The 23,245-nt window shown below is 37.1% G+C and overlaps 1 protein-coding gene across 14 annotated transcripts in view; it reads right to left on the reverse strand.

Annotated features, from left to right (window-relative positions):
* The window catches only part of LOC129748243 (mucin-2-like), a 578,750-nt gene that overhangs the window by 30,990 nt on the left and 524,515 nt on the right, over positions 1 to 23,245 (reverse strand). The window contains exon 2 of one of the 14 annotated variants that reach the window (XM_055742785.1): positions 7,398 to 7,415. The exons of the other annotated variants lie outside the window; for them this stretch is intronic. The gene's annotated coding sequence lies outside the window, so the exon portion shown is untranslated. The remainder of the gene's footprint in view (positions 1 to 7,397; positions 7,416 to 23,245) is intronic. 14 annotated transcript variants of the gene reach the window in all.

Here is a 23,245-nt window from a genome sequence, read left to right on the forward strand (position 1 = left end):
CTCGTAATGTAGCTCACATATGTAAAATATGTATAATATTCAGCTATAAAACTCCAGTTTTCCGTTTTTCAAAGTCTATGCTGACTAAGTGGCTGGTAAATGGTGAATAATGTGCAACACGAGGCCCCATATTTAGTGGTAATAGCACATCTCCTATCTCAACTTCCCCGGCTGGGATGCGAGTAACCTAAGCGGAGATCGGGGACCCAGCCTACTGCTCCCGATTTATAAAATTGTTACGGAATCCGAAAGAAATGACCGACCTGGAACTTTGGAGATGACTTTTAGCATGAAAACACGGACAGGAATTGGAACTTGGAACGTTTAAACCCTTACCCAACAAGGCAAGCTCACTCAACTTGCTAGATAAGCTAGCCGCCTCAAGCTAGAAATTCTGGGCTTTGCTCAGACCCAGAATTTCTAGCTTTGCCGTTGGCCTAACACTGGAGAACATAAGACACAGTCCGGCCAAGTCCGTCTTTATTCTAGAATACGAGGAAAACACGCTACTCGAAAACGAGGAGTTGGTTAAGTCTGCAAGTTAAGCCTGCAGGCTCATGCGGCCCTCATTAGAGGGGAACCGATAAACTAAAGAATAATCGTGGCCAGATTAAGAACACGGGTTAGAAACATCCAGTGTTATACGCCAACTAACGTTGCCGATTTGCAGAAGAAAAAGAAGTTTTACAGTCAATTGAACAGCGTGGTTGAGAAAATTCCGAAGGGTGACATTCAAATCCACTTAAATAGGTGACTTCAACGCAAAAACAGGCTCCTACAATCAGGATCTTGAGCGCATTATGGGGCGCCGTGGTTCCCCATCGACCAGCTCATAAGGTCACTAAGGTATCCCGAGATGGCCGAACTGAAAATCAAATTGATCACATCTGCATCAGCTGAAAATGGAGAAGGAGCTTCCTTGATGTCCGCAACAAACGAAGCGCAGACATTGCATCTGACCATCACCTCGTCCTTGGCCAGATACTACTGAGTATTGCGCGTGTTCAACGGCACGAGGAGGAAGTCGGTTGTCAATTCAACGTCCACCGGTTGGAGAATCCAGAGGTGAAAAGGGCATAAGTTGAACAGCTAAAATCCCGAGCCTCGGAATTGCCGACAGACGGAACAGTCGAAGAACATTGATGTAGAATCAAGAATGCCCTTATCACGACGAGCCATGACACTCTCTGTAAAGTCTGTGGAAGAAGAAGTGAATGGATGATGGATAAAACTTGGAGGATGGTCGATGATCGGAGAAAGGCAAAAGTCGGAATTGAGCAGGCATGTACCGGGTCAGCCAAAGCAGTCGCACGCTTACGATATGCGGAGCTGGAAAAGGCAGTTAAACGAGCTTGAAGGCGAGACAAGAGAGCCTGGACAAACTCCCTAGCCGAAGAGGGAGAAAGAGCCGTCTCCAATGGGGATATCCGATTACTTTATGAAATTTCTCGCCACCTTTGTGGTGCAAGGACTAATGCTAGAATGCCGCTAAAAGACCGAGCAGGTCAATGACCGATCGAACAGATCAGCGATGGAACAGCGAACAACTCTCCCGAGTCACGAATAGCGATGGCCAACAGAACCCGCAGCTCGAAGCGCCAACTGTAAGTCACATTAATGGCGTGAACTCGGAAGCGCCCTCGCTAACTGAAATAAAAGCGGTAATCAAAGAAATGAAAAAGGGTCAAGTGGGGTAATTATGAACACGGGGTAATTCCGAACAAGTACCATACGCGCTGGTGTGGTGGATGAATGAACACAAAAAGTTCCAAAAGTGGTAGTTTAACATCCAATTGATAGCTATAAGCTGTTTCCGATCTGTTTTCAAATCCTAATGATATCTTTTCAGATGTTTTAAAAAACCATTACCCCGTGAAATGGAAATCATTCTCGACAATGTTCAATGTTTTGAATATCTGATCACAGGAAATCCAGCTGGAATGTTGTTATCTCCTGTTTTACATCCAGTTTAGGATGTTTTATCTGGATTTTGAAAAAAAATTGAAAATTTTCATTGCCACTGATTCACAGATGCGTGTTCATATTTACCCCATAGTTTTCGTCCTATGGGGTAATTATGAACACACATTTCCTGACATTTCTTTGGCTTTTTCATGGTCAATTGATTTATTCATCAACTAAGGGGGCCATGCACTTATTACCCAAGCATTTCCAGACCCCTTTCCCCCTCCCGCCCCTTGTAAGAAATTTCTCACAAAACTACCCCCCCCCCCCCCTATTCTGAAAGGTCTTAACACAATAAGGACCGTGATGAAATCTTAGCCAGGAAACATCAACACTCGGCATTCTATATCCCAGGATCTTACTGGACCAAATTTAATAAATTTCATAATTAAATTAGGTCCGCAATGTGTTTAGTGTTAGTTTTGAATTTATGAGTAATTGATTTTTTTCTTCTAAAAATGAGCTTCGGATTTAGAAATAAAGCTATGCCAGTACTATTCAGTCTTTGGAAAAAAAGTTTTGAACACAATTTTATCAAAACTGAATAAAACTTCAAGAGTGAAAAAAGTTTATTAAACAGAAATTTTGAAAAAAGCTAAAACCGCAATTAACGAGTCTTAATTTTGGTTAAAAAAAATAGTGATAAGAACTAGCATCTTGTTGATAGAAAAAATACCGTAATACCGAAACCGAAAATCTGTATCCTAGGAACACCGAATAGAGGTTTTACGTCCTTCCAAAACCAGTTTTTTAGGTATTGATAAATAACAAGGTTATAAACTAGACTTAAAGAAATTTTTAATTTTTCTAAAAATAAAATTCAAAATTTTTAACAAAAGGTTTGCTGCTCGAGCTTTTATTCATTATCGCGTGAAATTTAACATTATTATAAACCTTAAATCTCTGTGGTCAACATGAATAAGTTGTGAATAAGTCCACAAAACAAAGATCAAAAAGATAAATTTTCCTGTATGTTTGGACAACGTGTTGCTATTCAGAGGATTAGAGTTACGACAAAGAATAATTGTTTACGAGTTACATTCGGATAACAAAGATCTAAAATCTATTTTCTTGCAGTCTTATTTTTATGCTAAGTTACTTTTTTCAATCCTTATTTGTTCGAATACATTTTTTAAAATTTTGTACAAAATGAAAATCCTTTGGTTGAAGATTTTCTCTTTCAGTTCGGTGAGGGAAACTTCTGCAGTAATAATTTTTTTTCTGAGAAAATAGAACTACTAATGTGAAATTAATGAAACGAAAAATTAAATGAAAAAATTAATTAGTGTAAATATTTTTCAAAACAGTCGATCATATAGAACTGACAAGCCTTGCAAAAAATTACTGTTCACTGATCCAAGAAGATTTTAATGGGTGTTTTAGTGAAAAAACCATCTCTAAAAAAAATAGAATTTTCTGTATATAGATAGGTATCAATTTCATTATATTTCGCACGTACGTGAAATGCCTAATCCACGACATTTAGGTGAAAACTTGATGTTTGCTGCGTAGGACATTTAAAATGGATGTAAAAACTATCGAGTAGCCTAATTCGCTTAAAATTTCACACGTATGGAGAGGTCCCATCAAATAAAAATGATCTGCAACGACATAAAGAAACGAAAGGAAAAGAAACCCAACCAAACGTGAAAGATGCAACCAAAAATTGAACTACCGAAACCAAAAATAGAAAAGATCAATACAAAAGAACACTAAATAGCTATTTTTTGTGTTGCTTTATCTCTAGATTTTGATTACATTTATTTATTTTATAAGTTTTATACATGAGTTTTTATAAAACAACCCATTTTCTTATTACTGCTTATTATTTTCATTATTTGGTGTTGAATTGAGATTTCCTGACACCATATAAATCCTATTGGACAAGTCTCGGGGTAAATAAGAACAGCGTTCGGGGTAAATATGAACAGGTTTTGGGGTAATTATGAACATAATTTTTTAAGTAAAATATCACCATACACTGCTTACTATGGGTAAATGTAACGTATAACAACTGTTACTTTTCAAAAATTGTATACCAAGTTCGTAATCCGTGTTCATAATTACCCCCTAGACAGTGGGGTAAATATGAACAGACGGGGTAATTATGAACAGACGTCTCGAGGACGTGGGTTGCGACCAAAAAAAAAAAAGTTGCTCTACAGAATGATGAAGAGCGCAGAAACATTCATTGTTGGCAGCTTTCAGAATTTATGTTAAGGAATAAACATATGGTGGCTGTGAGTGTGCCAAATGAAGAAATTTTGTTTATAATTACCCCACCTAGCCCTAAGTAAGTCAATATGCAAAAAATAAGTATCAAATTTATGTTATGCAGTCCGAAGTATTTGAATCTAAGTACAAGTATGGGAGAGTGGGGAATCATGGGCCACTATTTTTCGTTGTTCCATAACTTCTTTATTATAAAAGATAAAATGAAAATAAAAAATGGTATGGTTTTCAACATTTTCAAGGTATCATAAGGTATTTTTAAAAAGTTATTTTTCCCAAATTCTGACTGTTCGAAAAAAAGCAATATTTTTTGGATTTTGAAAAATGGTGGAGAATCGTGGGCCACCAATTCCAAATTGACCAAATAATATGCAAAGTTTATGAGTTGACCCAAAACTGGGATTTCCTAATTCATTTCGTTATTTAAAAGCAATTTCAGATGATGAAATAAAAAAGAGAGCTGTGTATGATCGCATAGATTCCAAAACCTGGCTCGCGAACGTTTTGCAAAATTTCTTATATAGGATGGACAAAATATTTTTCATAACTCTTCATTTGGCATAAGAAAACTATTCAGATATGAAAAACGCATTTTTAAGTTCTGAATGTGTATAAAAACATAAAAATATAGGTGATTCAAGATGTGTCCAGAGACCGACAAAAAACACAAACACAACACAGTACATAACGTGCAACACAAATTCTAGAGTGCTGACACATAAATTTTTGTGTGCGACACTTTGGTTTGGCACAGCACTTCAATTGTGTTGTGTTGCATCAAATCAACACGACACAGTTCCCAGTTGTGTCGTGTCGAGGATAACACAGCACGCAACACAGTGTTGTTACGAGCAAGGCTATTTTTTGACCCGTCGCACTTGACTGGACAGCATTTCCCTGTTTTTTCAATGGCGAAGCTCTTCACTCACATTGTGTTGAGCAAAAGCAAAAGAAAAAAATTATCCAGTTCGGCTGCTAGCAAGTAGGCGACGAATTGAAAAAAAAGCTAGCTGGCAGGAGCAACAATGATAATCGTATCGGGACCGGCACACGAACACACTGTGTCGTCAACTGTGTCGCATACTGTGCTGTGTTGCGGCCGACACGCAACAAAAGTAGATCAACACAGACACAGCACAGCTTCGTTTCTGTGCTGTGTCATCAAATTGTGTTGCACTTACTGTGTTCGTGCTGTTTTCGGTCCCTGTGTGTGGCCCACGATTCCTCACAAGCTATGGTTTGCAAATTGGTTGCGCCTGTGTGACTTATTGATGTTTCATCAAAAATTCCTTCTCCACGTGAAAGATCATGACAAAACTAAGATCATAAGCGTATGAGCATATTTTTGTTATGCACTTTAGGTTCCCCATTGGTGAAATTAGCGGAAGTTTTTTTAAAAATGAAATTGAATTTTTCTAACTTTTTTTAGCTTGATAAATAAAAGAAGCATATGATGTGTATTTCAGTCAACAACATATAGAAATATATGCTCACGCAAAGCGACGACGATGACAGTTGGTTTGAGATTTTTATCTCAACACACATCTGAGATATTAAAAGTGGCCCACGTTTCCCCATGGCCCACGATACCCCACTCTACCCTACTATTTTAATTTTCCTGAATTTCATATTTGGAGCATTACTTAAAAATTGTTCTACTGAGAGTTTTGAATATCATTTTTGGATTCAGCGCCCCATTTCATATTCAAAATGATCTTCAGCTTACTTGGTTCAAAAATGCTAAAAACGTATTATCGATTGAAATAAAGATTTTAAAGCTATCAATAAACTGTTAAAAAACAATAATGTGACAGGGCAGCACTTTGCAGCTACTTCCATCCCATTATCTGTTTATTCACAAATTCTTCAGTTGCAGTTAAGCTCATTATAACGAAGACAACTTACTTCGAATCGAAAACGTGACAATTTCACATTTTGAAGCATTTTCGAAATTGTTTCACTGATAACCGCATCGTACCTACTTCGCATGGGATTTTTGCAGCTTCTAACTAACTGCCCTCTAATTTTCAGCTACTTTTACCAGAAGCAAGAGAAGGCATCCCTTATTGGCAATAGTATATTGCCGGGACGTGTTCCAGCCATGGCCGGTGCTATTTATGGTCGAAGCTGACAGAAGAAATTGGCTGCATTATTGCACACTCCCGATTTGGAAAGTGCTCTCGGTCGGTAGTGCATACTAGACCGCTGCAAAAAATGACTTTTTGCTCCCATATGTTTTTTCGATGCCTTTTGGGTCACCAAGCATCAGTGTAAAATTTGAGATGATTTGGTTGATTCCTGAGTTAGCGCAACGCGTTTCAATTTTGTATGGAAATTTGTATGGAAGAAGAAATTTTTGCACATTAAATCATCCAGAAAATTCAAATAAGCTTGAAATGAAATCGGTCTTTAATTTTTGGTTTTGACTTTTCTTAAGCTTCATTTTTTGCTAACATGACAAGCAGCTAAGAATTTCATGAAAAAAGTTATAACCATTTCAAAATAAAAAATCTGAATCCATTGAAAAGTATTTAAAAATAGCAGACTTTGCTTGCTAGAGCTTTTAATAATTTCATGAAATGTTTTTGCAAATGTCATACAAATCAATAAATTTTCTGGCTATGCAAAGCAGTTTTTTGAGATTTTTTATTCTCATCCTACGGTTTCACAGCTTTCAAAATGCAGTTAAAAACGCTAAAATTAAAAAAAAATATTTTTGAATACAAAAATTTTGCAAAACATCGAATATCTTTCCTGGGGTAAAAGTTAGGTTTGTGGTTTGTTCACATGAGTTGTGCTGTAAGAATCAAGGAATATTTTTCATTCAAAATTTTATTTTTTGGAACTTTCAGTACAGCTCTGGCGATTTTTGAATGAAAAATTTTGATTTCCCATACAAATTTCCATACAAAATTAAAACTCGTTGCGCTAATTCACGACTGGATGGATCGCTTCCAAAATTTTTATTGCTATTTCTGGCAGCAAAAACAACCAAAAAAAGTTATGGGAGGTGTAAATATTTAAGAATTTGAAATTTTCATACAAAGCTTGCAGCGGTCTAGTGCATACACTTTGCACTTGTTGGAACATTTCGTTCGTTAGAAGGAAAGTGTGCCGAAATTGGTTTATGCTGATTGCGGTGCAAGGACGTTAAGGTGCTTTATAGGTTTTGCTTTATGAAAGAAAACGTGAATACTTACATGATTATTGATCATTACCTGGAATAAAAAAAAAAGATGTATGAGATAATTTCAAAAAGAAGGAACATGAGATGGGAGAATTTATTATTGTCCTATACAAAAGAGATAACCAATTAAATTTAAGTTGAGTGGATCGCATCACCACGCAATTGTTGCATATTATTTATGTTCAGAATGTGGGTAGGTTTGATAGTGGCAGGTTTGATTCGAAATTGATTTTCTTTTCTTACTCTCGTGAAAACAAGTTTCAGTTAAGGAAGTGCGAATTGATTGCGACATACATATGTATGTAATGTTTGTATATTATCTCGATGTTTCATGCATTTGTTATAGGAATAAATAACTCCTATTAGTTCAATTTAAAAAAAATTATATAAATGCACCTCAGGACAGCTATAATATTTTTATAAAACTGACAACTTAATTTTTCTGAAGATTTTTTTAAAGGTTCAATAGCTCTAAAAACCCTCACATGTCCCTCAAATTTTTATACGTTACAGTCCCTGGAGTGTTAATTTGACACTTCTAACTAAAACCGCTATATCTCGCTTGTTTCTCAATCGATTCTTACAAAATTTATATTTTTAGAAACCTCGAAGTTCTCAAAGAGAGTTTAAAAAACAGTTACTTTTGAAAATTAATATAAAATTCTGAGATTCGTTTTTGGAAAATCCAAAAACGCAAAAAGGCGCCAAATTACGTCAACTTTCCAATCCTTTTTTCAAAATTAACCTGATATGACTCAAACAATTTTGGCGATTCATTGATTGGAAAGTACAGTTTTTACACCACTTTTTTATTTTTTTATTGTCATGATCTTGAAAAATTTTAAGAAAATATATTCTTATGAGCAACGTGAAAACTAAGTATAATTTTCTTTTAGCATTCTGTTGTTAATTTCAGGTCTTTTTTCCGTAGCAGGTTTTTCGTATTGTTTTCTTAGACTTTAAATAACGGAAAAATGTAGTCCTGTAGATGAATATTGTTTGAGAAACATATTTGACTTACATTACGAGGTTTCCAAAACTATAAGTTTAAAAACAAAGTTCGTACACAGGAGAGATATAGCAGTTTCTAGCGAGGAGTGTCAAGTTGACGCTCAAGGTTTGCTTAGGGGTTTTTCCCCTGAGCTTTCAGTTTGCGTCCAATAAAAGTAACAATGCAAAATTAAAAATATAAAGAATTCATTGAGGGTTCTCGAATATTTTTTTTTTTAATTTGGATGCACCCGAAGAAAGTTATAGTCATATTGTGTCACTTGAGAGCGAATTTGCAAAAAAAACCCAAAAGTGCGTAAACCACAATCTCTCAAATAAGCCTCAAATTTAGCAATCATGTTTGGGAATGCATAAGAAGCAATCCGTGAAAGTTTTATTGTGATCTGAGGGCAAATAAGGAAAAAAAAACTAGTCTAAACGCTAGTGTATGGACAATTTTTTGGCAGGATTCTGTGGACCCGCTATCCTAAATCTAATATGATTTTTGATCAGATATAATTATGTTAAATTTTTCTGTATTGATCTAAAAAAAGACTTTATTTTGCATTTAAACTGTTTTAAATATTCCCGTTTCCCAACATCTCACTCAAAAATATTTTGCATTCTAAAGCAAGTTGAGAAATATTTCACTCTATATAATTTACTACGACGAATTTGCAGCCATTCCGTGCACCCATGTTGAAATATCATTTAAATTATTCATAACTTATGTCATCATAACTTTTTTTCTCATACTAGTTTAGTACAAAAGATATTAATATCCTCAAATTACTCAAATTACTCGGAGGGCATGTATTAAATCTAACATAACTTTCACAAAATTAGAATAAAATTTCGACAAATTTTGACAGAAAGTTTGATTATAGTTGAGCAACAAAACAAACCAATAAAATTAGGAGTCAAGGGCTTGAAGCGCCACACAGCGGTAAATTCGAGAACTTTTTCCACAAATCTTCATGACTTCGCTTCGAAAATCAATAATTTTATAACGAATGACACACTTCTGCCTTCCATAAATCAACTAGGGATCATTATTTTGAATGAGAATTGCGAATAAAACTTAAAGAAAGCGAACAAATTATACCTTGTTTGAGTTATAGATTTGTGAATTTTACCAGTCATTTTGACTGGTCACGGCCCAAGTGTTCATGGTGAAATTTATTTCGCTTATTAAAAGAGCTAGAGAAATATAAAATAAACAGATTGGTAGAGATTCAAAATTCACGAAAAGTTGTATTTATTGCGAATTTTAAAAACGAAGTATTTAAAAGATATTCAACAAACAAAGTGTCAAACCAGTCATTTTGATCGTTTTGGTGTGAAAGGTTGTGTTGTGCGGCAATTATTTGCCAAAAATCCGGATTTTGCCCGGATTCATTCACTTTATTTCAAAAATTGGAACAAAATTGAAATTGTGTTTTAATATTATTTTCTATTTTTGTGTCCCAAAACTAAATTTTAAGAGCAAGCTTAATCAAAATAAAACTGAACGATCTTTCGGAATTCGAAAATTTAAAATCTTCTGATATATTTCGATGAAAAAATATTGTTTTAAGTGTTTCTATTTTTGATTGTTATTGAATGATTTTCGGGTTTTGTCCAAATTTACCCGGATTTAGAATTTGAAAATTTCAAAATCGTATGCCAAGTTTTTAGATAAAATTTAGGCAAAATAAAATAAAATTTAGATAAGATAAAAATGAAATTTAGATAAAATCGATTGCTTTTATAGTTTCTGTAGTAACCCCATATCTACTAAGTACAGTTACAAATACTGATGTGGTCCAGTCTCGTCAGTCGGGCTGAACTTATTCTGAAAAAATATACTGAAACCGATCCAAACGTCCTGTACACAGAAAATTTTTTAGACTATTACGTGTCACTGAAACTGCAACCTTTAAAATAAATCAACCTGTAAATAACCAAACCTGTAATTTTAAATTGTTTTCCTTAAAAGTTAACGAAGATTCATTTATTGTTATAGCAAATGTCTTGTAAAAAAGTTGTACACTTAAAATTGAATGTCACGTAATTTGTTTTTCGACAAGTAAAATTATGGTAAATGTCCTGCTCCTTTTTGTTGCGTAAATTTACAGGAAATAATTTTTGCTGTGTAGGCGATTTCAGCAAAAGGTTGGAAATCTTCTAATATATAAAGATGAGTTGGACTATATATGTTTGTTTGTATGCACCTTATACAAATCCACACCGCTTTACCGATCAGCCTGAAATTTAGTACAGTTATGTGTTTGGACCATGGTAAGGTTTTAGTAATAGTTTTGAGTCCCTCCCAACTAAGAAAAAGGACCCTCCCATACAACTTTACGACTTTTTTTTCCTTTGGCGGGGTTATTTTCAACATCACCATGGACCGGGCATTAGAAACGACCATCCTGAGCTCACGTGTACCGAAAGCAAATCAAAGCTTGCTTAGCATTACAAATTTGAAAGGGGAATCTTTTGGCGGGCTTTTTAATTTCTTCTTCTGTTCAAATCACGTGGTATTGGTACGAGATATTCGGATGCAATACTGAGCCAAAATGTGATTGTAAAATACAACTAGCCTGTTAGTAATATTTTTACTAGAATTGAAGAACTTTTCAAAGTGCTCCGTACCGCCCTAGGGGCGGCTTTGAGAGTCTTCAATCATATATAGTGAACAGCAGGGCCGTAGGAAGAACCGACTCATGGGGGGGGGTTTTGGTGACTGATTTTTATCTATGATTTTTTGGCCAACAATGCACGAAAACAAAAAAAAAATTAAAAAAATTATGTTTGGTACTATATGGTTATTCATTTTTAAGTACTTAAAAGTTTTCGTATTATTTGTAACATTAGAAAATTGGTCCAAAACCTAAATTCGCTTTCATCGATGGTTAAAATCTTTGAATTTGTTTAAGAGTCTGACTTACTTGATTTCGGCATAACATAAGCTTTTTTAAGGAGAATCTTTCATTTCTGAAAAAAACTTATTCTATACTCAAATCAAACAAGCCCAATCTTCCAAACTGTGTTTCACATTCAAAGATTTTACTTTGATGAAAATAAATCAAATTTTCGAAAAAAAAGTAAGCGAAAAAAATCATCAGATTTTCGGATCAAATTTTCTTGATGCAAACCTCAACCAACTCAATGATTTTAGTATGAAATTTGACTTTAAAAAAACTGCAATACATTGCGGACCAAATACGAGATATCTAAATTTTTGGCTTATTGCTTAAGCTAACATGATTCAAATGTTATGAATCTAATAACGAAACCTCGTTCTACAAAATGTAACACAACACAGTATTTTGTTCATTGGTTTCTGAAACATAAAATGACAAATGGTGTCCTTAATGTGTTAATTATGTTGAACAGTACACAGGAAAACTATAGAATTTTTGCAGATTTTTAGGTGAAGATTTTTCATTATCAGTTAATATTTTTTATAAAGAATAAATCCCATAATGAAAATCCTGTAGATTTTTTTTCAAATTTGGGTTTTGAGGATAAAACAAAAAACTCAAATTCTGACTCTTATTTGTGATTTTCAGCTGAATTGTGTTAACAAACTAAAATTGAAATCTGGAAATTGAATTGACAAGCAATCTTAACACATTAAAGACTGCAAAGAAATCTTTGACGAGAAACACCGATATTCGGCATTCAGTATCTCAGAAACCCCTGAATTTCTACAAATTAAGCATTTTTAAGTGGCGGCAAACGTTGTGATCAATTTTGTCCAATAAAGTTCAACACTTGAATTCAGTCAATTCCAGTTATACTTCTAAGTATATCACACTATCGGTCGTTTGGTCCGCAATTTATTATGTTCATGATCTGTTTCTTGCATTGCTGAACAATTTATGTAGATTGTAAAATTCAATTACAAGCTAAACCATTTTCTGTGTTTTTAATCTGCATTCTGAATCTGATTTCTGAACCTGAATTCAAAAATTACGCTTTGAATTTGTATCCGAATTTCCATACGATTTCTGAAACGTACAATTTCCGAATCTTATTCTACATTAGATATTATGAATAAAGTTATAGAGCCCTTATTCATGAATCTAATAATTAAATTCATTAGTTCAGGTTTAATGTAAACTCACTTTTTAAATAATTTATTTTTAATCTGCGTTGTGAATCAGAATTAAAATATGAATTTACAAAGATCTGAATCTTACTTTTAAATTTTGGATTGCCATTTTAAAACTTTAAATTTTTAAAATTTGGTAAAAAACTATGTTCGAGACGTTCTAATTCGAATATATAACAAAATTTCTTTTTTTTTTCATATTCGAAATTTTTTTTTCAAAATCTCGAAAAACATAATTCTTATTTAAATGAAATGTAAAACCGAATAAATACACTTTTGGTTATGAGAATTATGGAATCAGAACCTCCAAAATGGGTTTGATTTAATTGGAAATCGATATTCAGACCTGAATTTCGATGAAAAAGTGAGAAAATTTTGAAAAAGTGTTGCAGAATTTTGAACTTGGGTTGGGGTTTTGAGGTTTTGGCATTAGTTTTTAGTCTAGATTGTTACTGTTGATTAACCTTACTCTATTATCATAATTTGGTTCGTTCTAAATTTAAAATTTTGAGTGTAGAGTAGAATCTCTCGCTTGTTGTTTTGGATCCTCATGGGGGGGGGTTTAACCCCCAAAACCCCCCCCGTTCCTACGGCCATGGTGAACAGTGAATTCACTTTTTTAGCTGAATAACTAATTGTACTGAGTTCTGAAAACTAATCAAACGATTTTCATAAAGTCCAGCTTTTTAGAACCAACCATTTTGATATTCCTGGAGTTTCCATAGAAAAAAAAGTTACCTTTTTAGATTTAGAGTTATAAGGCTGCGATTTCAATGCATTGATAGCCATCGGGGAAATCAAACGGAGGATTAGAAAATTTATTAGATAATTAAATCTGAGGATTTTTAGTTTTATACCATTCAATTTCATTGGCCAATCTATAACATGTGAGTTATTATTCGTCATCAATGTGTACAATTCTACCATCCAATTCTAATAATCTTTACATTGATCACCGTTCACAATAATTAATGGGATAAAGCTGGAGCAAAAACCATTATTTTTATTTACATAGTATTCCGTCTCACGACATAACTTGACGAACATAATTCCTAAAATTCACTCGGTTCATAGCAACCGTTCTCCAATTTCTCGGGCACCCCACGTTCGCCAGATCACGCTCCACTTGGTCTAACCACCTCGCTCGTTGCGCCCCCGCTCGTCTTGTTCCTACCGGATTCGTAGCGAACACCTGTTTTGCAGGACAGTCGTCCGGCATTCTCGCAACATGTCCCGCCCAGCGTATCCGGCCAGCCTTCACCACCTTCTGGATACTGGGTTCGCCGTAGAGGCGCGCGAGCTCGTGGTTCATCCTTCGCCTCCACACTCCGTTCTCCTGTACGCCGCCAAAGATGGTTCTTAACACTCGTCGCTCGAATACTCTGAGTGTACGCAGGTCCTCCTCGAGCAATATTCATGTCTCGTGCCCGTAGAGAACAACCGGTCTAATGAGCGTCATATACAGGTTACACTTCGTGCGAGGGTTAAGTCTTCTCGACCACAGTTGCTTGTGGAGTCCATAGTAGGCACGACTTCCGCTGATAATTCGCCTCCGGATCTCACGGCTGGTGTCATTGTCTGCGGTCACCAGTGAGCCGAGATAGACAAAGTCTTCGACTATCTCCAGCTCGTCGCCGTCGATCGTGACCTTGTTATTACTGGACAAGCGGGTTCGGTCGGTCTCGGATCCGCAGGCCAGCATGTACTTCGTCTTGGACGTATTAATCATCAACCCAATCCTTCCTGCTTCGCGTTTCAGTTTGCGGTAGATCTCCTCCACCGCCGCAGATGATCTGCCGACTATATCAATGTCATCGGCAAAGCAGATAAGTTGACTGGATCTATTGAAAATCGTGCCCCGCATTTCGTCCACCGCTCATCGAATAACACCTTCTAGCGCCACGTTGAACATCATGCAGGATAGACCATCACCTTGTCGAAGCCCCCTGCGCGATTCGAATGAACTCGACAATTCACCCGAAATCCGCACACAGCACTGCGTTCCATCCATCGTCGCCTTGATCAGTCTGATCAGCTTCCCGGAAAAGCCGTTCTCGTCCATGATTTTCCATAGCTCGTTACGGTCGATCGTGTCGTATGCGGCTTTGAAGTCGATGAATAGATGGTGCGTAGGGACTTGGTGTTCCCGGCATTTTTGGAGGATTTGCCGTAATGTGAATATCTGGTCCGTCGTAGACCGTCCCTCCATGAAGCCGGCCTGATGACTTCCCACGAATCAGTTTGCTTGTGGCGTTAGGCGGCGGAGTAGGATTCGGGACAACACTTTGTAGGCGGCATTGAGGACAGTGATCGCTCGGTAGTTCTCACAGTCCAATTTGTCGCCCTTCTTGTAGATGGGGCATATTACCCCCTCCTTCCACTTCTCCGGTAGCTGTTCTATGTCCCAGATCCGGACTATCAACCGGTGTAGGAAATCGGCCAACTTGTCCGGGCCCATTTTGATGAGTTCAGCTGCGATGCCATCCTTCCCAGCCGACTTGTTTCTATTCAGCTGGCGAATGGCTTCCTTAACTTCACTCATCGTTGGGAGTGGCTCCTCTTCGTCGTTGGCTACGCCGGCGATGGACGTTCCCCCACCGTCTTGATCTCCTGCATGTGCGCCGTTCAGGTGTTCATCAAAGTGCTGCTTCCACCTTTTGATCACCTCACGATTGTCCGTCAGGATGCCTCCGTCCTTATCCCGGCACATTTCGGCTTGCGGCACGAAGCCTTTGCGGGATGCGTTGAGTTTCTGATAGAACTTTCGTGTTTCTTGGGAACGATGCAGCTGCTCCAGCTCCTCGAGCTCCTCCTCCTCCAGGCGGCGCTTTTTCTCCTGGAAAATTCGGACTCGCTGCCTCTTCCGCTGTCGGTGATTTTCCACATTTCGACGGGTGCCTCTCTGCACTACTGCCGCCCGCGCGGCATTCTCTTCGTCCATCACCCTCCTACACTCCTCGTCGAACCAGTCGTTCCGTCGAGATCGCTCCACATAACCGATGACGTTCTCCGCAGCACTGTTGATGGCTGTTTTGATGGTATCCCAACAGTCCTCGAGAGGGGCTTCGTCAAGCTCGCCCTCTGCCGGCAGCGCTGCTTCGACCGATTGCGCGTAGTCTGCCGCGACCTCAGGTTGCTTCAGTCGCGTGATTGCGTTTGGTACGGTGATCTCCAGGTGTACTTGTGTGGGAGGCGGTGCTGAAAAAAGGTACTACGTACGGCCATTCGTTTGGAGGCGGCGAAATCAATGAGTCTGAGGCCGTTTTCGTTGGTCAGCTGGTGCGCGCTGAACCTTCCAATTGTCGGTTTAAATTCCTCCTCCTGGCCGACCTGAGCATTGAAATCCCCGATGACGATCTTGATATCATGTTTTGGGCAACGCTCGTATTCACGCTCCAGCTGCGCGTAGAATTCGTCTTTGTCGTCACCGGTACTTCCGAGGTGAGGGCTGTGCACGTTGATGATGCTGATGTTGAAGAACCGGCCCTTGATTCTCAACCGGCACATTCGTGAGTTGATCGGCCACCACCCGATCACGCGCTTTTGCATCTTTCCCATCACTATAAAAGCTGTTCCAAGCTCGTGTGTGTTGCCGCAGCTCTGGTAGATCGCACGACCATCGGGATACGTTCGTACCGTGGAGCCCTTCCAGCATACCTCCTGCAGCGCTACGATGTCGAATTTGCGGCTCTTCAATTCGTTGGAGAGCACGTGGGTACTGCCCACAAAATTTAGAGATCGGCAGTTCCATGTTCCAAGTTTCCAATCGCTAGTCCCTTTTCGTCGCGTGGGTCTTTGCCGATTTCCATCCGAAATTTGTTGTTCGTTATTCGTTGCTTATGTTTTTTAGTAGTCACAGGCTCGCAAGGCCCGCAGCTAACCCCACTATCTCGCAGGAGGACCGTCGTGATGTTGCTGTTTTGGGTCCCGAACACCACCAGGACGTTGTTGCACTCCGCACGCCGCCCCTAACATGGAGAACAGACGCGTACGAAGCCCCCTAACTCATTCTGCATGCGACCAAAGCATCTTAGAAGTTTCTAAGTAAATAAAACTTAAATATACCACTTAACGGGGAGATCATCCATGTTGAAAAGTGGAATTTTCATTAGATGAGGGATGGGAAAGATAAAAAAAAACAGTTTTCTCATTTGAAAATAAAAAATATATTGCCATATCTATTCAAGTGTCTTAAAAAATGGTGGATAAATAATGTTTTTCGTGATAGAATTAATAAGCATACAAGGGACATTATTTAAAATTTCTTTTAAAGAAAACCTCATAACTATAAGCTTTTCAATAAAATGAAAACGATAAACACAGTAAATAATCTCAATCAAAACTAAAAAAAAAACTTACAACTTCATAATGAATATAAAGCTTTCAAAATTTCAAAAAGGCAAAAGAATTATTTTGATTTATATTTTTGTGAACCCGAGCAAGGCCGGGTAAAATCAGCTAGTATTGAATAAATGTTCCATTTTTATAGCATCAAGATTAATTTTGTTTTGTTTTGAGTTGTGCTTGAGAGAGTCCACTGCTAATACACATATGTTATAGATAGGATCTCGAGGTGCAATTTAAGTTCCCTTGAAAGGAACCATCCACCCACATGCATGCGCTGCATCATTGAGGCGAACAATTCCAAGATATACCCAGCTAGCATTTCACTAACGCTAAAACCGATAACCTTCGTCATAGTATGTGTGCCAGGTTATTTCATGACCGGGATTCGACCTCACGACCGTTGGCTTAGAAGACAACGATGCCATCCTCTATACCACAATCTGCTGGCTTTTCTCTTGTTAAAAATAAGCTTGATAATCGAAAACCTTGGTTCAAAAGAAATATTCGAACTGAAATGTTTAAATGAGATACATCCTACGGCACCTGGAAATCGAGCCGTTTGGATTCTGATAGAGTAGTTTTTAAAAGGCTTCGTAACAAAGTCACTTCCTTGATCAACCGAGTTATATCAGATTTTGTTTCAACCAATATTATGTACTTCATCAAACAGTAGCAAGGCTCTGAAAACAAGTTAAAGAAAATCAAAGTAACTGGTACATCATCTGGTTCACTAGAAACTAATAGGTAATACACTTGTTCAGAAATCAATTCCCATTTTTGCAACAATTTTACAACCGATTCGCGAACAATTCCTTTGCTACCCTTGAATGATTTTGGATATAATTCTCTGCAATAACCGATAACTATGTGATCTTGTGTATATTTTCAATCAAAACAAGTGCCGTTGGGCTTGATGGAATACCAATTAAACTCATAAAGCTTATTTTACTTCAATTTCAACCCAACTGATTTATATTTTTATCCTAATTATAATAACCGACAAGTTTCCGAAGGCATGGATACTTTCAAAAATAATACCATTTAGAAAACAGCCTCGGAGTAGCACCTTAAATAATTTGAGACCAATAAGTATCCTATGTAGTTTATCGGATTGAGTGCGGTCGTGTTTTTTTCCGCTAGTGATTTTTGTGCGTTGAAGTTTCCGGGGAAAATAAAATTCAAATATTCGTTTATTGTTGAAGTGAACTCTAGTAATTTCTAAACATTGTTTGCAGAAATATTAGAAGGGACGGTTTTTTTTTTTTCAAATTGATTGGGAACGCGATGTTTATGGGCTCGTGCAGGGTTTTTCAGAAATATGTATATCATTTGTTTTTTCGCTTATGTTTAGTTTTTTCCTTATATCTTTTGTGATAATCTTTGGAAAAAAATTTCCGAAGTGAAGAGCTATGTAAAAAGATAACTGTGGCGGCCGTTTTGAAGAAGAGTTTGAAGTGGATTTCCCGCAACAGCAAATTTGAACGGCATTTAGAGATCGCAAGAGGTTGATCGAAGCTGTTCGCTTGTTTCCCGGAGCTTGTGTATCGATTTAAAAATATGGCAATCATTATCAAACTATTCGCGATGTGTTCGGGAAAATTTTGTTGTTCTGTTGATCATAAAATTTATGAACAGAAAAATTAATCAGTTCAGGGAATGCTGCAAAAATTCTTAGTTCGATTTTTTTTTTATTTTCAATCTATTTTGTGCTTGTTGGTGTTATTGTGCTTTTGCTAACTGGTTTGCTTTGATGGGATGCAGTTTGCCGCTTGGTGCCTTTATCTCACCCAGAGCTAAGTATTCTGTTAATGTTAAAGTTATTTTATACCACACATGGAAATTTTAAGTGTCGTAAGTTTTTTGATTTTCAATAGCTTAACTCTATTATTGGGGATAGGTAGTATGATTAGTGATTAGTGTATGCCTGTTCCCTGTGGTCTCGAAGACTGTTGGATCGGATTTTGTGGGGCTATGTGGGTGGATATCTGGTAGAAGTTTAAGCACCCTTCCCAGGAGGAAGGAGGGAAGGGCTCCCCCGAACGGAGGAGGCATTAGTGTTTCGCGGGAGTTGATTGGATCGGATCTACAGAAACCCAAAGGTAATATTTTATATTCTAATTATTATTGCGGTGAGTACAATGTTGGTAAGTTTCGTTATTTCCTAATTCTTTAACAGCATTTAATTTATCAATGTTCCATATATACTTTCTTAAATGACATAAATTCATATTTAGGAATTCCCATATTCAAAATAATATATGAAGCGTTTGGTAGGGATCTCCACGCTTCATTCCTCCCCTGTATCCTGTATCTTTCGCGGTTTTCATCACATGGTTGGCCTGGCCGTAGTAATATCTGCAATGCATAGGAATATGTAACAGATAATACGCTGAAAAGAAAAATGAAAGACGCAAGTCTTCCATTTTCCAGGATGCCTACATGTTTTGGCCATGTTGATGTAAGAAGAAGAAGAAGAAGAAGAATAAGTATCCTATGTAGTTTATCAAAAGCCTTTGAGGAGATAATAAAATGCCAGATGCATGATTTTTTAACTACCTTCGGTTTGCTTCATCCATCACAATCCGGTTTTCGAGCGAAACATAGCACAACAACTGCATTTCTCAAGGTGCATGATGATGTTCTTTCAATTATTTATAGTAAAGTAGTAGGTTTTCTTCTAGCAATTGACTTTTCTAAAGCTTTCGATAGGGTGCCCTATGTTGAACTTTTGAAAAAATTCTCTTACAAGTTTAATTTTCCAAGAAATGCTATAAATCTCATTGCATCTTATTCGAGCGACCGTCAACAAACCGTCTGTGTCAGCAAAGTTTTTTTTTCTAGTTTTTTACTTGTCCTTTCCGGTGTACCTCAAGGTTCGGTCTTAGGTCTTCTATTCTTTACAATGTTTATCAATGATCTGTCAGAAACAATAAAATCTTGTATGATCCACATGTTTGCCGAAGATGTCCAGATCTACCTTGGTTAAGTAACTCTAACAAACAGAGACATGGGGGATTTGATAAATAACGATCTTTCGCGAATCATTTGGTGGTCTAAAGAAAATTTATTACCAATAAACGGTGCAAAAACTAACAAAATGTTATAACGGGTGTCCCGACACGTTTCCTGTCTTAAGCAGGTGGCTTAAGCGCCACTTCCGAATGGAAGACCACCTGCCTTTTCTTACTTTGCCCAGCTGTATGAGACTCGGTCGAGAGTTCCTTTTGATTCCCTATTTTTGGAAAGAAGCGGAAGGGTCTCTGAAATTGTATCTGTAGGGGAGAGTGGGGATACTTGATCCCCTTTTTTTATTTTCACCATATCTTTTTGGAAAAATTTAGCAACTCGCCGTCTTTGACATTTTCTGACAGCTTGTAACTTCAAGTTTCTATGCTCCAAAAATTAGAACGATACTTGAACCCGTTGATGAACTAGAAGCATTTTCGTGGGAGTAAAAAAATTGCGATTTTTCTGAAGTTAGGGGAGACTTGATCCCCTATTGAAGGAGACTTGATCTTTTATTCAGGAAGCCCTAATCCTTGTATAAAAATCAAACAAAACCCCAAGATAGAATGTTAATTGACTATTTTGGTGTTGTTTGTTCTCATTTCACAACTTATAGCAGACATAAGAAGAAAATACTATAACTTTGTCTCAACGCTAATAACATTGCATACTTAAAGGCGCTATTTTTTATTATTAAGAGAAAATTAATTATTTTTTATCTTTTCTTCAGACAATTGTTTGATAAATATTAGTATTTGGATAAATATTAGTAATTTCGTGATCAACAATCATAACGATCAATTCAGAAGAAGAATATGCCGTTTGGAAGGGGGATCAATTGTACCCAACTCTAGGGGATCAATGATATCCATAATCAACATTTTAGAAAACTTTTTCTGAAAAAAGTTGAGAGTTTTCCATTGCTTTGAAAATATGGCATTATGAAGTTAATTTTACGCTCGAACGATTGATACATTGGAACAAATATTTTTTTCATAATTTTCCCATGTAACGAACATTTTAAAGTGATGAAAAAAGATCTTCAAGTTACATTTTGTGAAATTTTTCAAACAAAGTTCAATTACTCAAACAATTACAGACCCCGTTCGATTTTGGCAACACGCCCGTACATTTTGTGTTGCCAAAATCGAATGTTGCCAAAATCGAACGGTTTTTTTCTCATCTTGTTTTTAAGTTATTTTTACAAAATAACTTTTATTATTATCAAAAATGTCGTTTTTAGTCAATTTCCGACCACTTGTTATCATTTTTATAATTTTTTTATCATGTTTTTGGTGCATTATGCACTTTTCTTCTTTTGTTTATAATGGTTGTTTTCTTTTGTCATATTTGCTGGTTTTCTCATTTTTCATCATTTTTTAGTTATTTTTGGTCATATTCAGTCTTTTATTTGAATTTGTTTTTTAACTTTTTCAATTTTTCATCTTTTTGTCATTTTAGAGTACTTAAATTTTTTTGAAAATCTTTGGTTTTAATTGTTGCATTTTATCACCATTTCAGAACATAAAAACGTATTTATGGTGTTTGTCTAAATTAAAATGGTCCTGTTATAACGAAAACTAAAAGGTAATGTTGTTTCTAAAAACCGTTCGATTTTGGCACATGTGCCAAAATCGGATGTTGCCAAAATCGAATGCTGCCGAAATCGAATGTTGCCAAAAACGAACGGAGTCTGTATTTTGTTAAATTTTTTTAAACTACAAGCATTGTTATTTTGCTCATTTTGGCACATTTTTCTAGAACATTTGATCTTTGTAAGACATTCCAGTTTCGAGATATAGCTAAGGAATCAAGTATCCCCAGGGATCAAGTATCCTCATTCTCCCCTACTGTGACTGGTCGTTTTGTTGTCCTACGATCGGTGAAAACTGATATGCAGGTCGCGATGGGCATTAACAGTCATGCATGCGAGACTATTTTTGAACGGCTGTCGGTGACCAGAACGGATGAGTCTGGCTGGGTGGCTGTGGCACGTCTTTCTGCTCTCTATGCTGGCTAAAATGATTGGGCCAACATTGACCGGGTGTTTCCGTCGGGATATTGGTGGGTGTTGGAATGTCGACCGCTGGAAGATCGCGCCGTTACCTTTAGTGCGTTGTGACCGCGTGTCTTCCACCGGTGGCCGGGGATGAATAGGGCCACGTATCGACGTGGTCAGGTCTGTCTGGCTAACGGCTGTCGGGAATCAAGGGTCGACGATCCCGGTAGGCTATTGGGCTAGCCGAGTTTATTCCGGTTGCCTTCGATGAAATGCTTGGGAAGCAACTACAGTGCGTGTCGGATGTCTAATCGTCGAACAAAGAAAAACCGATGTTTCACCTTCAAAGGGGTTATTGATTTTCACACCTGCGTACGTACCTTTTGATATCACCTGTTTTTTCTTCTCCGTGCACTATAATGTTCCCTATATTTTGATTTACCTAGTATGGACTATAAGAGGACTTATATAAGAATAGGAGCACTCAGTTGGGGGATCACAAGTTGTTCTTACTTAATTATTTATCTACTCTACTACGCGCTTTAATGAAATTGGAGATCACGTCTCTTCGAATCACCAATTGTAAGAGGGTTGCGAATCTCAAGACTCCTCTGATGACCTGATCAGGCTCATTCTCGTAACCGGAACTACCCGATACGATGTGATCTAATCGCGAAGTCAAACAATCAATTCGCCTTTCGCGAATTCTCGGATAGTCCTTGTCTTCCCCTTCGAGATTCAAAACCAGGGGCCGATCTTTTGCAAGTCCAAAATAGGTGTACAAAGGCTCCCGATAGAGGTCATTCACCTGACGCAAAGTAGGAATGCGGCTGGTGATCTTGAGAAGCAGCATCTTAACCACATATTTGAAAACGGAGTTGTGTCGGGAGATCTTTGCATTTACTGGCGCCGTGATGATTTGATGACTGTCTATTAGGGTGGTTGCTCTACCGCGAATTATTTTTAATTTATTTTCCACTCGAAACAGGTTATGTTTAGGGTTTAGGTTATCTTGCTAAGTGAATTGTGAGTTTGAATTATTATTACTTCCTTACTGATAGTATTTTAAGATATTTTAAGTGTTTAATAATAAACAGATAATTTTATATTTTTGTGTATTGGTTTTACGACGAATTTAAGTGGAATAATATAAGTACTAAATGAGTGATGGTTACAATGTTTAGCAGAAGACAAGGTGACAATCGCGAGATCCCTAGTTTGTTTATAGATTCAATGTGAAACAACTTCATAAAATGGAAGAAATACTTGGTTTTACTGATCAAATATCTTCCAACAAAAAAAAGTACATTTGGTAAAATTTCACAAAAAGAAGAGTATGCCCATTTCTCGATCGAAAAAGAGTACATGTAACTCTAAAAGTAACTCTTTCTCTAATATAAGAAGAATTTCAAGAGTA

This window comes from Uranotaenia lowii, chromosome 2, assembly GCF_029784155.1.
Source record: "Uranotaenia lowii strain MFRU-FL chromosome 2, ASM2978415v1, whole genome shotgun sequence".
Taxonomy (NCBI): Eukaryota; Metazoa; Arthropoda; class Insecta; order Diptera; family Culicidae; genus Uranotaenia; species Uranotaenia lowii.